Source organism: Halictus rubicundus, chromosome 6 (assembly GCF_050948215.1).
Source record: "Halictus rubicundus isolate RS-2024b chromosome 6, iyHalRubi1_principal, whole genome shotgun sequence".
NCBI lineage: Eukaryota > Metazoa > Arthropoda > Insecta > Hymenoptera > Halictidae > Halictus > Halictus rubicundus.
In genome coordinates, this window is record NC_135154.1 from 5,609,752 (window position 1) to 5,626,429 (window position 16,678).

The following is a 16,678-nucleotide window of genomic DNA, read 5'->3' on the forward strand; positions in this document are numbered from 1 at the left end:
ATGAAAAAAGAACATGACGAATTTATCATTACGATATCACGAACAGCAAGATCATTCCACGTGGCCTATCTATGACGTTCTTGCCTGACCATAAAGTTCCTGTACTACTTGCCCCAGAGCCATTCTAATCTGCTTAATTATCCCAGCACAGTTTCCATTCTCGATTTGATCGAATCAGAACAATCCTCCTCTGTCTAACCAGGAATAATTCAATTTTTCAGAAGCTAGTTCGAAACAGTTTCCTCTATCTGACCTATGACGTTCCTCATCCCGTTGACGTTCGAATAACAAGCATACTCCACTTGCTCGATCATCGTACATTTTTAATTACTTCTTGCTCCGATTCCGTCAGTTTGTTCCGTGAGCAATGTCGTTCTTGGACGCCGGCGTTCGAAGTATTAATACTTGCACTTATTTTTAACCATCGATCCATGGAGCTAGCTAAGTATTGGGCGCCCTCGACAAATTTTTCGATGTCTCACAAATTATACTTTATAACCTTCCTATCTTCCTCGGCTTATGGTCCCCTTATCAATTTTTTTATTCAATGTTCACTTCGGATATACCGCCTTTATTATAAAAATTTTGTATGATATTGTACTTGTGGGTGTATTTCCTGAATCTTTAAATATTATCTTGAAAGTTAAATTGAATATAAGTAACCGGTATAAAGTAGTATAATTGGAAACTAAAGTTTTTAAATTCTCGGGATCTTCTTCTCTAACTATTTATCATCGATACTTTTCAGTTTTAATTTGAGGTCTTCGATTTTTAAACAGTTAAATTAGAGATAAATAAAGAGAATAAAATGTTGAATAACTCTCAGTGACCATCAGTGGGGAATAGGAACCAAATTTTAGGAAACTATGACGTCCATAAACTTTGAGTCCTTTAATGTTTAATAAGTTACATTGAAAGTCGATAACAGAAATGGAAGAGAGTATCTATAAACAGAAATTTTAATGTTAATTGATGCTTTCAACTTAAATTCTGTGTCCTCAAAGTTCTGTGTTTTGCGAATTTATATACGAGGAGTACCGTGAGGTATTTATTTAATTTTTACGCGTTTTAAGTGTCGCCAGAAATTCCGAAACGTGGTTACGTTTTCACGCGAAGCCACTTTCCGAACGCCATAATTCACGGTGGCTAGAAAAAGTCTCGCCGGTTTCTCCCAAGTTCTCGCAATTCATCGCGGTTTTTACTCGCGAGTCTTACACGCGAATTTCACGAGTTACCTAACTCATTCTTCGGATGATTACGCCCCGCACTTACACGGAACCCCTTTTACCTGTACTCCACCTTTCCCGGATTACGACAAGCCCTCGTAATTACATCGGGGAGATTCGTTATCACTTCTTAACCGGGCTCTCGTACAAATTACTCGATGAATAATTAAAGAGCTCGCCTCCTGCAACAAGCTTTGTCAAAAACTACGGTCCCCGGAATCGATGACGATATCGTCGCAAAACATCTACTTACGGTGTTCTAGTTTCCACGAGCTGATTCTACGTGAAAAACTGCACCGAAAACGTACAACACAATTTTCCCAAATGAGTCCTCGTTTTCGAGAAAATTGAGTTCAAAGATTATCGGTCGCCGAAGTAGAAATGGCCAGTGGTGATCAGACAAGTTGTGCGTCTTATGAACTTTCAATATTAATTTCCTCGAAAACGGAGCCTCGTACAGAAAAATCTCGTTCTACATTTTCAATGCAGTTTTTCACGTAGAATCGTCTGGTGTGTCGTTATTTTTAATAAATATCTGGAATACCCTCTAAATTTATATTTATTTGAAGGTAGAAAACGTTTGCTTTCTTTGAAGAGTATTTTATTTGTTATTGTAGACAGGAGAAAATTGAGAGTCCTGGTAGATTGCAGCTCTCTCTCTCTCTCTCGAAATCCGCGCGAGGATTTCCCAAGGAACTTGGATCATTCTTTTGATGATTGCATTCCGTGCTTACACGGAACCCCTTTTACCGACCCTCGTCCCTCCCGCCGTTTATCCGACGTGACTCTTAATTGTGACGGTGGTTGCATAATTCGAGGGCCACGATAAAGGTTCCGAGGAGCGGAACCGAATTATTTCATAATCCCATTAGTATCAAAGCTAATAAAATTAATGGTATTTACCGCGTGGTGCGGGGGGGGGGACTTGGGCGAGACCGTAACCGCATAAATTCGGAAGTTCGTAGTTTTGAAAGGGAGTTTCGGAATTAATATAAACTACGTCCGCGCCGCTAAATAATAAATCACGCAGGTGAACGTGTCCTGTAACGGATTCACAGGCGCTCCGGGGAATAATTGTTCGAGCTCCCTCGCCGAGAATTGATCAAAGAGCACTGACCACTTCAGAAAACAAATCTTCCCTGACTAAACTGTTCGAAATAAGTTACGAGTAGACTGTGGATTTTTAAGCAAAATAAAAATCTTCTACGTCTATTCTTATTTCAATAATTTTAATGTCACGAAAATAATGTAAGAACATTCTTAAATTGTGATAAATTTACAGTTTCACACTTATCCATTTTTATTATAGACGTACAAAATCCGCAATCTAATTATGAGACATTATACTGAATGTTTGATCTTCAGGAATATTGAACTGCGACTTTGAGGAAGTGACAGCTTGATTTCAATTGCGATTAGAATAGGAGAACTCACTCTAATTTTAACATTAATTGTTCTTGAGGGAGTGAATTGGTCCCTCGATGCACTAAAATGCACGACACATTCTCCAGAAATCGTTCCCGCCGTTTAAAAAGAATCCGCGTGATATAATTGCGTGGGAGTTGGAAAAAGAAATTTCTTGATTCAAGCAAATATTATACTAAAAACAACTGAAAATCTAGATGAACTCAATCTGAACGTTCTCGTGAAGCAATGTCTGTTAAAAACTACGGTTTTAATTGAAAGATTAAATTCCTTATTCAACACTTTGACTGCCATGTCAACAAAATTTGCATCAGATATATTAATTTTTATTCTGATAGTTCCCCTGTAACAAATTTGCTTAAAATCTGCGAAATACAAGCTTGACAATATAAATAAATTCATTTCTGAGTTCTCGACTTCTCACTGTTTATTTTATGAAATAAATTGCTTTGATCTTGTCAATTTTTTGTGACCGCTGGGTGGGTAATTAACGAATTAAATAGCGATTAAGACAGGAGAACTCACTTTAATGTCAATATTAATCATTCTTCCGGAAGGGAACTGATTCCCCGATGCACCAAAACACACGACACATGTTCCAGAATTCCTGTTTTCAATTGGCACCGTTTTAAAAAAGAAACTCGCGCGGATGAAATACGTTGGAGGGTGAAAGCAGTGAACACGCGGTTTTTGCTTCGAGTATAAATAAATCAGGCGAGCTTCCAGTAACCACGTGCTGACGATCTCGACGCAGAAACGCCGTATGCCGCATTCTCGACGGACGTCGCGACGCTTACTAACTGCGGGACCGACTACCAGCGACGTTTTATGGGTTGCAGCTTCCCTTCTGCACACCCACCCTTTTCCACCTGCGTGTTTTCTCCCGCCATTGCGGCCGGGGTGCGATTCAAATTTGCAAATTCTGGAAACTAACATAGAAAAAATAATCCCGTAACAATTGGTCGTCTCCTCTTCGCAAAAAACAAGCCCTTCGATGTCTGAGCAAATAAACTCAATAAAAATCAAGTAAATGAAATCAATAAAAATCAGTTCACACAAAAATCGTGGAAACATTTGAGTAAATAAAAGCAATAAGCATCAGTTTAGAGCACATTGACGAAACGCGTAGAGAATGGAAGAATACTATTACGTTATTTCCGATTCATTAAAATCCTAAGTAGATCCTGCATCTTGAATGTAATATAAGCAATTATTGTTTTACATAAAAATCCACAATCTTGCAAAACCGTTCTTCAAGTCATTGAATGTCTTCGCAATGTAATACTTCATCTATACGTTTCTAGCAGCAATTGCAAAAAATCCTTAGTCCAATTCGAAAAATCGATGAAGCCCCCGTCTGATCCGCAACCTCCTGTTCTACTGAACAGGCGCGCCACGCAGTTCTACCTCGCATCTGAAAATTATTTTAATTCGCAAAAACTTGAAATACCGGTATCGTTCTCTCTGGTAGATTTATCTTCCGGCAGTTCATTTTCGTTAGATAAAATTTTACCATCACCGACGTTAAGCAATTAAGCGTAGAAATACCGCGCTCCTTGAACCCGCCACGGTTGAAAAGGAGATAGTCCGCGGGACTTTAATTCTAGGACTTAAAATCGAAAAAATAAGGAAAAGGGGGTTCCCATCGGTTAATGAGGGGCTAGACGACGGTGCCAAAGTTTGCTTTAGAGAGCGTGTAACCAGGTGTCGCATAAGCGGAAGCGGTAAAACCGAATTAATGTAACGAAATTTCTAATATGCGTACCGGGGCTGGCTAACTGGGTGCCCTAAAATTGCGTTTTAGGTGCCTGCTTGGCCCCGAGCCATGAATTCCTGGTAGACCATCGGACGCATTTTGGTAAATTGATGGTAATTACGCAATTGATATCTAGAATGATATTATAGATTCAGATTTAGACGCGCATGCACGTTACCGGCAAGATATTGTTACCGGTTTATCATTGCCGTAGAATTCCCCACAATAAATTCTCGTAAACTGTGCTGTACCGCCCCTTTCCAAAGTTTGAACCTGGAAATTGCAATATTGCATCTCCTAAATCCTGCAAATTTCAAGATTATTTCATCGTTTGTCCGATTACTAGCTGCACAAAATAATTTAAATTAAACATCAATTTTATCACATTTTTATCACAAGTGTATAAAATTCACAGTCTATCCACCACATTCAATGCATTTACTACAACATAGAAATAGTCACTAAATTTCCAATGTGTTACATGAAAGATTTCAGTTTACAATAAAATTACAATTGGTTAATTGCAGACACGACAAATTAATTTGTACACTTACTTAATAGCTTCGACTTGTGACGAGTTCTGTGGATGGAATTTTTTTATAGATTTTGTGGAAACGATCTTTCTTTTTTGTCTGATCGAGGAATTTGAGTTTTGGACAGATTCGGGCAGACAATCTGCTACAGTAATTTTGCGGTGGTTGTCACGGTCTTGCGAATGTATATTCGCCGCTGTTAACTTCGTTCAAAGTTCCGCCCTGATTATGACAATGTTTTGAACGGGGAACTTACGTGAATACAGGTACTTCCGGCCCGGCCCGTGGCAACAATTAATGGCGTTAGAAGTCTATTCTCGCTCATTAACGATCCTCCAGTCATGTGCAAGCGCCGAAACTTTGAAGTTTCCGCTAGGCTTGTGATATTTTGTCGGTGTCCCTGATCATTCAATGGCGATAACGCAACAACCCACTGGCAATCTACCTAGCACACCCTGACTCCATCATTAACAAGATTCAACTATCATTCATTCGCCAAAAGTAACGAAAAGACACAACACCTTTATTGGACACGATATACGTACACAAATATTATATAAATATTAAGCAGCAGTAGAAAATTTTATTAACTATTGGTACTCCTGCTAGAAGTACCCTGAAAATTTCAACACAATTACTCGCATAATTTTATACCAAAATAATTCCAAATGTTAGACGCAGTTGCTTCCTTGAATTTAACGACAATTTTATCATTTTCTCCTAACTCTTGAAAACGTAAGATATTAAATTACTCGCACCAATTATGCGTCAAGATACCCTAAAAAATTGCAATAAAATTACTCGCATAATTCTGCAATAAAGAGTTCCAAATGTTGAAGGCAGCTTCTTCCTCAAATCCAACGACAATTTTATAATTTTCTCCTTTCACCTAGAAACGTAAGATACTAAATTAAAAACGATACAAAATAATCGAGGATGCAGTGAGTGTTTCTACAAAAGCTCACATCAATTATGCACCAAGACATCTAAAAAATTGCAATAAAATTACTCCTATAATTTTGCAATAAAAAATTCCAAATGTTGAAGGCAGCTTCTTCCTCAAATCCAACGACAATTTTATAATTTTCTCCTGTCACCTAGAAACGTAAGATACTAAATTAAAAACGATACAAAATAATCGAGAATGCAGTGAGTGTTTGTACAAAAGCTCACACCAATTATGCACCAAGACATCTAAAAAATTGCAATAAAATTACTCCTATAATTTTGCAATAAAAAATTCCAAATGTTGAAGGCAGCTTCTTCCTCAAATCCAACGACAATTTTATAATTTTCTCCTTTCACCTAGAAACGTAAGATACTAAATTAAAAACGATACAAAATAATCGAGGATGCAGTGAATGTTTGTACAAAAGCTCACACCAATTATGCACCAAGACATCTAAAAAATTGCAATAAAATTACTCCCATAATTTTGCAATAAAAAATTCCAAATGTTGAAGGCAGCTGGTTCCATAGATTTCGTCGAATATTTTTGTTTTGACCGGCGAAAAAAATGTTGTTCCCCAATAAGACGGTGGAACCAGTGCAATACTTATGGGTGAGTTTCTGTCGTCGAACCAGACGCGATCGTGCTGATTATTCCGGTGCAGTGCATCCGGCGTGGTTCTTGTGCCCAGTGTATACGGGGCGCATCGTGCATTCACGCGTGCTCGACCATCGGCGTTTCGTAGGCGTCCCGTCGGAGATCGGTCTCCGGCATGTGCATTTGACAGTTTAAGATTATTTACACGTGGCTACGGAAGCTTCCCGACCGGGATCGAAACGAGGTTATGAAAGACGGTGTGCATTATGCAACGCCGGGATTTCGCGGCGCAATCTGACGCAGTACATTCACCGCGCGGCCGCACACATTGTGCATTTCATATGCGTTCTGTCGCGCAAGATTCCATTTCGAATTGTCATTCGCCGCATTGACGACAGTCATCGTGATCGAGGGACTCGGTATCACGCTATTTCATCGCGATACCGTATCAACGTCTCCGTTGAATTTTATCGAGCGTTTGCAACAATCTCTCACTACAAGATTAGTCTCTTTTTGGTTACTGTTCGTCGATGAATTGTAGTTTGCAGATCTGCAGCCTTATAGGAAATGCGTCTTTTAGGCCAAAAGTTAATCTCGAAGAATAGCAATGTTTTGATTAAATTTTATTGAAGGCAGGCTCTAGTCAAAATTATTCTCTTCATTGCTTCTATGCAATAAATGATAATAAATGTATATAGACCCACAGTTTAACGATAAATACATTTTGCAATGTCCTAAATATACCTGAAGCTCTCAGGAACGTTTTAATACAATTTTATTGAAGACAGACTCTATTAAAGATGATTTCGTTCACTGCTTCTATTCAATAAATAATAGTAGATGCATAGAAGTCCACAGTCTGATGACAGAATCATTTTTCAACGTCAGAAGTCAAACCGCACAGTAGCTGAACAGTCAAGTAGAACAGGCTCGCCATTGATCAGACGCATCAAGCTCGAATACCTCGTGCACCAGGAACGCGCAATGCAACTGCACAGCTACGCCATTAAAAATGAAACACTATACCCGATTAAATACAAAAAGACTGTCGAAGTAAAGAAAATAGATAAGAGCGACAGCAACATTAAAATTAAATACGGCCAACACGGAAAATAATCGTGAATTACTAGCTACCTCTTTGAAACAATTAATAGACGACGTTCACTAATTATGTGCTATATCTCATCGCAATAAAATCGTATTTGGTCGGGAGAATTAAATCGATTTATGCGAGAAAATCCGTTACGAATGTCTCTGGCACACAGCATCAGACTCCTTATTATTTATGGTATCACATTATACTGTATCAGTGTCTCAATAATGAATGGCTGACTTTATCGTTTACCAGCGTACCATTAAAAGCGGACCACCGACTAGTACTTTACATCGAAAAAAGAAGAACGGTATCTTATCCTGCGGAGAAGTAATACTTCTTGCGCAATCAATCAGTCATTGGCTCTCTATCCAATTAAGAAACGTATTCTGAGACTACAGTTGCTGGTTAAGACAATGTGTCTCGTATCATTCTAACACATACTTCACCGATTCTGATACATCGATTTATTATCTTTGAACGATGCGACTGATGCTAAACAATTTTAATCTTCTCTTATCTTGCTACAATCGTCCATCACTTGAGAAGGAGTTCACAGTTCTATATCTTTATCTCTTATCACTAGGCTGCGGATTTTATGAACTCACGACAAAGATCGGTAGAACGAACACAAAACTGTGAAAAGAATTTAAAGAATTTGAAAATACTGCTGTACTACCTTCAACTCGTTAAAATGATTAAGAGAAGGAACAAATGTCTATGCAGTTCCAGTGCCTTGCAATCAATGTAGACAATTCTTATTTTGCATAAAAATCCTGAAAAGAATAATCTTTAAACAATAATCCCAAAAGAAGTGACTAAATTACATTATTCAGACTAATTCATTGATCGGCGAGTCAAATTGAAACTGCAACTGAAGCATCAGAAAATCTTGAGCAGTGAATCATAACTGGACTGCGGATTTTTATGCATTTATGAAGAAATTGGCAAATATAAAAAAATAAAAGATTAGAAAAATCTAAGAATATCGTTATGATTAGACTGAGAATGTTTATCCAATTTGAAAATTTTTTAGAGGTATTTTAAGAAAGTGGAGTCAAATAAAATTTTATTTTCAGTGGCAGTAGCCGGTGTAGATCTGAAATAAATAAAAATTCTACTAAATTCTATGAAATGTTATATTTTAGCATTTTTGAAAATTTTCAGAAGCCATAAATGCATAAAGATCCGCAGTCGAATCGTAACATATAAAGAGTATTAAAAAATCACCGAAGGATGTACTTCGTGTGATTGTTATCACAAAAGCCCTGCTACCACGAGAAGACTTCGACAGTGGTAAACCCGCACAGGTGATCGTCCAGAAATAGACATCAGGTTGATCCCACTCGCGATCGAGTGGATCAGGAAGATTAATCCCCACGCTGCCCGGCCAAGGTATGGCGTGAATCAAGGATGAAGACTGCTGGGATTATAAAGATGCCAGAAACAAGCCGTGGCCATTTGTCAAAGCTCGTAAATTCGAATCGACCGACGCGGACGCGGACGCGTAATTCGAAGGCTCGATCGATGTTTCATCTTGTTGGCGGGTGTTGCGTGGGTGGGACCTCCTCTCTGTGGATCGTCGGAATAAAGCGTTCCGGGTTTATTTAAATTCCGGGAAAGAATGTGTCCCCCTTGAGGAGAGAGGCGAGAATTTTCGGAGGGCTCCGCGCCGGCAGTGTAATAGAATTCGAATATAATTGAGTGTCGCGTTCTGTATTTGTCCGTTTCCTCGAAGAAGAAGGAGAAGAAGAAGCAAGGAGGCGGCTGTGCTACCCCGGGATCTTTAAATTCCCGGCATTTCCCGGATATTCCTGCTCGGATTCGGTGCAACCTTCCTCGCTACGGTGTTTACCAGGACTCCGATCCCAGGATAAGCGTCCTATGCACGAGTACAACTCCCCTGCAGTTGTGTATGCATCGATATATAGTATAGAAGTTCCGGCAGGGAAGTGCACCGGTATGCAATGCGTCCTCGCATATCGAACCTATCTCCAGACGACAAGGCGTTGAGAAGGAACGCTGCCGGAATGCAAACTCCGGTTTTATGCGTACGACGACGGAAGACATTCGACCCGCGCCCGGCCTATGATTATAAAATGGGCGAAATGATCGGAGTTCATGCGCTACATACTACCGATTCTGGTTATTTTAGAGATGAGACTAATGCCACGCTGGACAGCCAATCAAATAACGTCGAAACGCTACTCGCTGATTTAAGAGGGTAGACCACCTTGACCGTCTAAAAATGTGCTGTCTTCGGCAATTTTTTTAAGGGTAGTCAACGAGTGAAAAGTTCCGACATTTTAGGGTGATATTAACGTAACTTTGAACTCTATTCTTAATTTTTTTCAGAACAAAATATTTAAAAATGGCCGAGTTATTCGCTGTTTTTGGAATGGCCTTTTATTGGTACCTACATCAATAGATGGCTGATGTTGTTGACAAAAATTAAACTCGCTTCAGGATGTCTACTATAACAAAGATATTTTATAAAACGTTCACCGGCATTCTAATCCAGACCTACAGCTAGAAGGACTTGATCTGCTACTGTGTTCATAAACATTGATGTCTTTAAATGATATTTTAGGGACATTCTCTTTGAAATGTGTACAATAAAGTGGTTATAAAGATGTTTTATCAAAACTTTAATATTTTGAAAAAATGCCCTAAAGAAGATGGTCTTTTTTCTAACACAGACCTTCGCTTGATCAACTACAGTGACACTAAACATTAATACTTTTTAAAGAAATTTTAAGAACAGTCACTTCAAGATACGCACTATAAAATGACCACAAAGATATTTTATAAAAAATTGAATAATATTTTCAAAGAAGTGTCCTAAGCATAATGGTCTTTTTCAATCCCTCATGATTCGAAAATTATGGCGTAAGCTCGAAGTGGATGAAAATAGCCAAACGCGCGAAGTTAACTGACACAGTTTCGCAACAATGGGGGAACACAGTCAGGAACGAAGGTTCAGATTTTGGTTTGAATTGATCGGAACGACGCGCGGGCGTGTTAAGAGAGCGGAAACGAAGGAGAAATCAGTTTTCGAATGAGACTCGACTGAGCAAACGTAAGGAAGAGCCCCGTGCATCGGGTTAGGGAGTGCTTCTCTTCAAGCACCGGGGCGACAGGTTAAAGGGGATGTTCGGTGGTTGGAGGCTGTGTTTGCATCCCCCTGGTGGGAAACCTCTCCCCGTAGCTTCTGAAGCCCGAGACATAAGTGCAACTTGATTTGCATATTTAACTCGACGAGCGTGCTGAACTGCCAAGGCTCCGCCGTTCCTTTAACATACACTCCAAAACCCTCCCTCTGGTCCTTTGCCACCCCCTACACCGGCATCCAGCACCGTTGCCCGGATTCGATTTACTTGCAATCACGCCGCGGATTAATTAGTTCATCCTAACATAAGTGCGTGTGAAGCAGATCAGGAAGTCGAATATGGGCTTTCATAGTTGATTGCGTTTAGAAGGTATGTTGATTATTCCGACGGTGGAAAATCGATGCGAAGGGCCTCCATGAAATTATATCAACGTCGAACCATTATTAACTCTCTCTCTCTCTCTCTCTCTCTCTCTCTCTCTCTCTCTCTCTCCCGCTCTTCTTTGCAATATTTTTTCCGAGCTGTTGCATTCGTGGAATTTTGTGAAAACAGGTGTTCGTGAAAATTAAAATTTTTCGAGCCTTTTTAACCCCATTTTTAGCCCCTGATATTCAGATTCTAATTTATTTGATAAATTTGATGGTACTGAAACTGTATAAAATTCGCAGTCTACTGTTTGTTCGTGTCTGACCACGTACCACCTTATTCTACTGACTCAGCAGTGTCTACGTAAGGACCTAGGGAGATTAGTTCCCATTTTATTCCCTCAGCTATTGTATTTTTCATTATGTTCTTAGTCTCACCGGCAGCGTTCATTTTTCTTGTCTGATCAGGGACTGGCCTATTCTACTGTCTTAGACATCGTCCTGAATCATTGTATTTCTTTGCCATACGTGGCTAAAATCTTACAAGATTTCTTCCAGCATAGAGGCAATTCTTCGAAAATTGCTTCCGGTACAGATAAACCAAAAATAGCAAGACTTCTGCAATTTTTCACGGCGATAAAAATGAGAACATATAATCGCGAGGATTCCAAAGCATATAAGGGCCAATCACTGTCAACAGAGCTGCTCTGTCCCAGGGATCGGTTTTACTGGCGAGATCGCTGAAAACTACGTGTAACGAAGTTTAGACAATGCCAGCCGCCCCGTGTTCTCTGTGCCCGAGACTATTTTGCCGTTCGCATAAGATCGTAGACGAAGCGGCAAGTTCGCATTTCAACAGAGCTCGCTCATTAAGCTCATTAGCAGGTAGTTCGTCTCATCGCCAACGTGACAACGGACAGAAGAAAAGAGAGAGAGAGAGAGGGAGCCAGAGAGGAAGAGCTATAATCAAAGAAAACTGATGCGTGTTTTCCGTGTGCACGTATCGCAACCGATACCCTATGCTGTTTGCTTCTGTAACTGCGTCGTATTACCTTGATGTAAACGCGAGACGTTACCTACTCCTATGGAGCGGTAACATTTGATTGGTAGCTATGATAGCTGGCGAGGATATGCCGAAGGATGTTCTCGAATTTATCCGGAACGAGATGTTTGCTCGATATTACTCGAAGCGAGTCGGGAGAAACGTTGTCGTTTTCACGGGAACGCGAATAAAAGGGCGAACGGCGAGTCCGATTTAGTTGACGGTAGATCAGTAACTACTACGGATTTTCCAGCGTCGAAAGAACGTTTATATTAACTAGAAATTACTCATATTTTTGTTTCGTTTCTATCAAGGGGATTCTTCTACTGAACGAAAGGAATCTGTATGTATTTTCCTTATTTCAATTCCCACAAAACTGGGCACAAAACCATCCATAAGTATTTATATGCCACCACATCAATCTCCAATTCTAACGTCGTAACTAGACTGCGGATTTTGTGCATTTATGACAAAAATGGGTAGGTGTATTTTAAAACAGTAAGAACGTTAGAAAAATTTAAAAATACTGTTACATTATTTTCAATCTACTAAACATATTAAGAAAGAAAATATTTCACTCCAGTCTGTTGCAATTTTGGGTAGAAAATTTTTGTTTTGCATAAAGATCCGCAGTCTAGTTATAACAATTCCTTAAACTCGATCTTCACCGAGAGCGTTCCCAAAATAAAAGCACCATTTCGTCACGAACCTTAACCCTTTAAGTGCCACGTCTACCAAAAATGAGAGATAGAATTGTTTGTCCATATTTGTGAACGAATTTTCACGTTAATGTATCGAGTATAGCAAATTCGGTTACGATCTGCGAAATGCTGGAATGGTGACAGAGTTGTCTTAGAGCGATTCTGCAACTTTTCGATTTTGAGTTCATTCAATAAATTACTTTGATTTTGTGAAATTGGTTCGACTTCTGGTGCTTAACCACTTTCGCCATTTAAGAGTGTGCTATATTCTCGGGAATTTTTCGAAACGTTGTAACATTTGTTTTTTATTCGTCGAATGCTCGGCAACGTTCAAAGAGCTTTGTGTTGTATATTAAATTACACGATGTATACGCATCCAAACAATCGAGCGCACGCGGCTTGTATCCGGGCCAGTATTATTAAATATCGTGAGTTAATTAATACTATTCTCATTTGCAACGTACACCGAGCACACAAACGCTGAAATTATTCATCCCGAACTGAACGCGGTAGTGTTCCGAGAGCAACCAGAGGCTGTTGTAATTTATTCATATGATTAATTTCATCAGAATGGAATGATGTCTGTCAATTACGTCGTGCTTCAAAACGCTCGGGGAAATTGCTTGTAATTACTGTTAAAGACAGGAAAGTGTAGGCAATTATCGTTGGAAAACAATACGCGCTTACTCTCCCTCCCTCTCTCTTCCTCTTTCTTCCTTTCTCTCTCTCTCTCTCTCTCTCTCTCTCTCTCTCTCTCTCTCACTCTATATGCGAAAGCAGCGAATTCGACTGGGTCGCAAGTGCCTCGATGAAGAGGTCGAATCTCTGGAGCGCCACGAGAAACAATAAATCCTTCGTACCGCACAAGAATAATAATTAATGGACCCTTATAAGTTGAAAAAAAGGGGATAAGAGGGACGAAGTGGCGCGGACAGAACGGAAGGACCCTTCTTCAGGGTATAATCGGTTGAAACGGTCAAGCAATGGCGTAGTCGTTCCAGTTTCTAAGTCACAATAAACCCTGTCAATTAAAACACAGCAAACTTTTCACATCGCTTAAAATTTCCTCTTGCATTCCTGACACAATTATAGATTTTTCGCACATAAACTACAATCGCAAACACAAGATTACAGAACAGAAAAATGATCACTAAACTTTTGGATCTTTATGCAAAATAAAAAGTTTGTGCATCAGTTGCAAGACATAGGAGCCGAATATAAATTCATATTTTTCATTTGAATGTAGTAATATTAATACTGTTCAAGTCTTTTAATCTTCTGATTGTGTCAGATTGCTCCCACTCATTTTATAAATGCATAAAATCCGGAGTTTAATTATAATTAAAGGTTGCAAGTGTTGAAACTGTAATGAACAAATCTAAGAAAACTTAGGCGGTTTCTGGTGTTGGCAGTTTAACACTTGGACTATGGATTTTATGCCTGTACAATGAAAATGTGCAATTTAAAGCAGGAGAAAAATTGAGATAGGTAATTGAAGAATAAAGAAATCTCTAGCCGTAGTCTATTAATCATTTTCGCACAGCAGTTTCGAGTATTTTCTGACAATGTTTAGGGAGATTATGTGCTGTAGTTTTTTTGATGGGGATGGAATAGCAACGTCTCAATTAGAGTCAAATATTTTTACGCCACTGTAGATCGCCTCTCATTTAGTAACGTAGTCAGTCTTCCAGCAGCGAGCCACTTGTACCGTTGCCAGAAAAGTCAATTGCTAGAGCCGAGACCAGCAAACAAAGAGGGTGAAAAGCGAAGGGGTGAAGAGAATTAAAAAAAAAGTGAGAGACTTTGACCGAAGAAAACAGTCGGGTTTTGGCGGTGGGCAACTATCGGCCGTGCTAATTAGCATATAAAAACTAGCAGGATAATATCAGCAGGATATTTCATCGAATGTATGAATGCTCTCGAGCGCGAGTTACCTTCAGGGATTGTTGCTGAAGATTGTTGTAACTGTTCGCTGTTAAACTAGAATTTCGATATTTCACGGATCGTCTGGAAATAGCGAACCTTTTGCAACGAAATTACCGGAAATGCAACGTGCAATTGTACGAGCTGCGCATTCTGATTTTAAAGGATACCACATAATGTTATACATATGTGTATATTTGTGGAACGGGCAAATTCTGCTTCATAATTTCGGGTTCACATTTTCTGAAATGCTGTGTAATAAAACTGCAAATGATTTTTTAAATATGTAAGTCGTATTTTTATGATTTACAATTTACAGAATAGATTCTGTTCTACGTTCTCCATTTTTAAGAGATTCGGTATAATGATAGTGTAAAGAATTTTTTAATTCGATTTTATTACACGACAATTACTTTTTACCCTCTATTTTCAAAAGATGCCATACAATAACAATGCAAACGATTGTTTACTTATATCACATTTTTGTAATATAAGAAATCTGTTCTGTAATTTATTGTATAAAATTATCTTTACACCTCTGATTTTTTAATAGTCTGATATGATAGCATGAATAATTTTTGACGTATAGAATTTTGTTCTTACGCGATACGGAGGGCAAGCTCTCTTCTATGGTTTATTATAGGAAGTTTCGTGAGAAAAAATCATTATTACGTGTAATAACATAAAGGTATGTTAATATGCAGATGGGATTGCATGCTCATTTACGCGCGTGAACGATGGCAAATATCTCTATGTGCAGGATCGAAACAGGTAAGCACGCGGCGCGGCGTTTCTAGGAAATTACATGTCAAATGTCATTCGGTCGATGAGTCTATAAGTTCCACCCCCATGGAAGCTCACAACATGGGACGCAATTTGCCCGTCAACGCCCTTTTGGACACAGCACCGGGAACAAAAGGTCCACTTAGACGTGTGCCGGTGTCAGGAGCTGACGTGAATCGCGAAGAAAACCGGCCAGCGAAAATTTTCCTGATAACAACGACCGGGTTCCTTTAATAAAAAGCGTCTGATCAATAATTAACTACCCTATCTTCACGCAAACCCCGATTTTCTACAGGTTCTTCTATTTAAAAAATCCTCAACATCTTCCTGGTAACAAAAATAAAATAAAAATTCAAAATGGTACCGTAAATGTTCTCTTTAAATTGGGGATGCTTATTTTTTTAAATAAATTGAATTGAAGATCAAACAAGTTACTGTAGATTGAATCCAGTTGATTATAAATTACCAATTGCATTAACTCTAAATAGGAAACACTAAGTCGACTACTTTAAAAATATATGTACTGTGGTCTGTAGCCTACAGTGACCAATTGCTAATAAAAACAAATAGTTAAAAAATATTTATAGCAAAAGGGAGACACATAAGGTGCACCAGAAACATCCACGATATTTTCAAGATTGTAGTGCATTTTTATGATTTTTCAGACTTCTCGACTTTCCTATACAGTTCGTTTCTTCCCCAGTTCGTTGAACGTGTCTCAGCTTTGCAACCTCGTTTATCTTTCAGAAGACAACCATGCCTTGAGCCCCATCGTTCCAAACGACACGTTCAAATGCACGCGGGCTGCGGTAACCAGGTTTCCGACTAATTAAATTTCCTTCGTTCGCGAAAACGATATAGGACCGGCCGAGAATTCCGTCGTCGTTCTCCGAACACCGTCGCCTTCGCAACTCCCCTAATTGCGGTTCTATCCCCGTCGCGGATCATCCGAACTCGAATGGAATTATGATCTAAAAATTATCCCCGTGGTCTGCCTTTACCGTGACGGGAATTCATCGCGCGAATTCCCTTCTGTCCACGCCTCTGAGACACGCGGCTGAAATATGCCTTTTCAGAATGTTAATTCGAAGCTCCGTTCTGATAAAATACTGCCCTCGTATTACAACGGGTCGTACTCTAATAATAGAACTGAGGATGTCTTGTTTTATGGTCGT

General features: G+C 39.2%; 1 protein-coding gene across 1 annotated transcript in view; it reads left to right on the plus strand.

The window, feature by feature from the left end:
* Positions 1-16,678, plus strand: part of Rbm13 (RNA-binding motif protein 13) — a 181,049-nt gene that overhangs the window by 136,477 nt on the left and 27,894 nt on the right. The gene's annotated exons all lie outside the window — the stretch shown is intronic.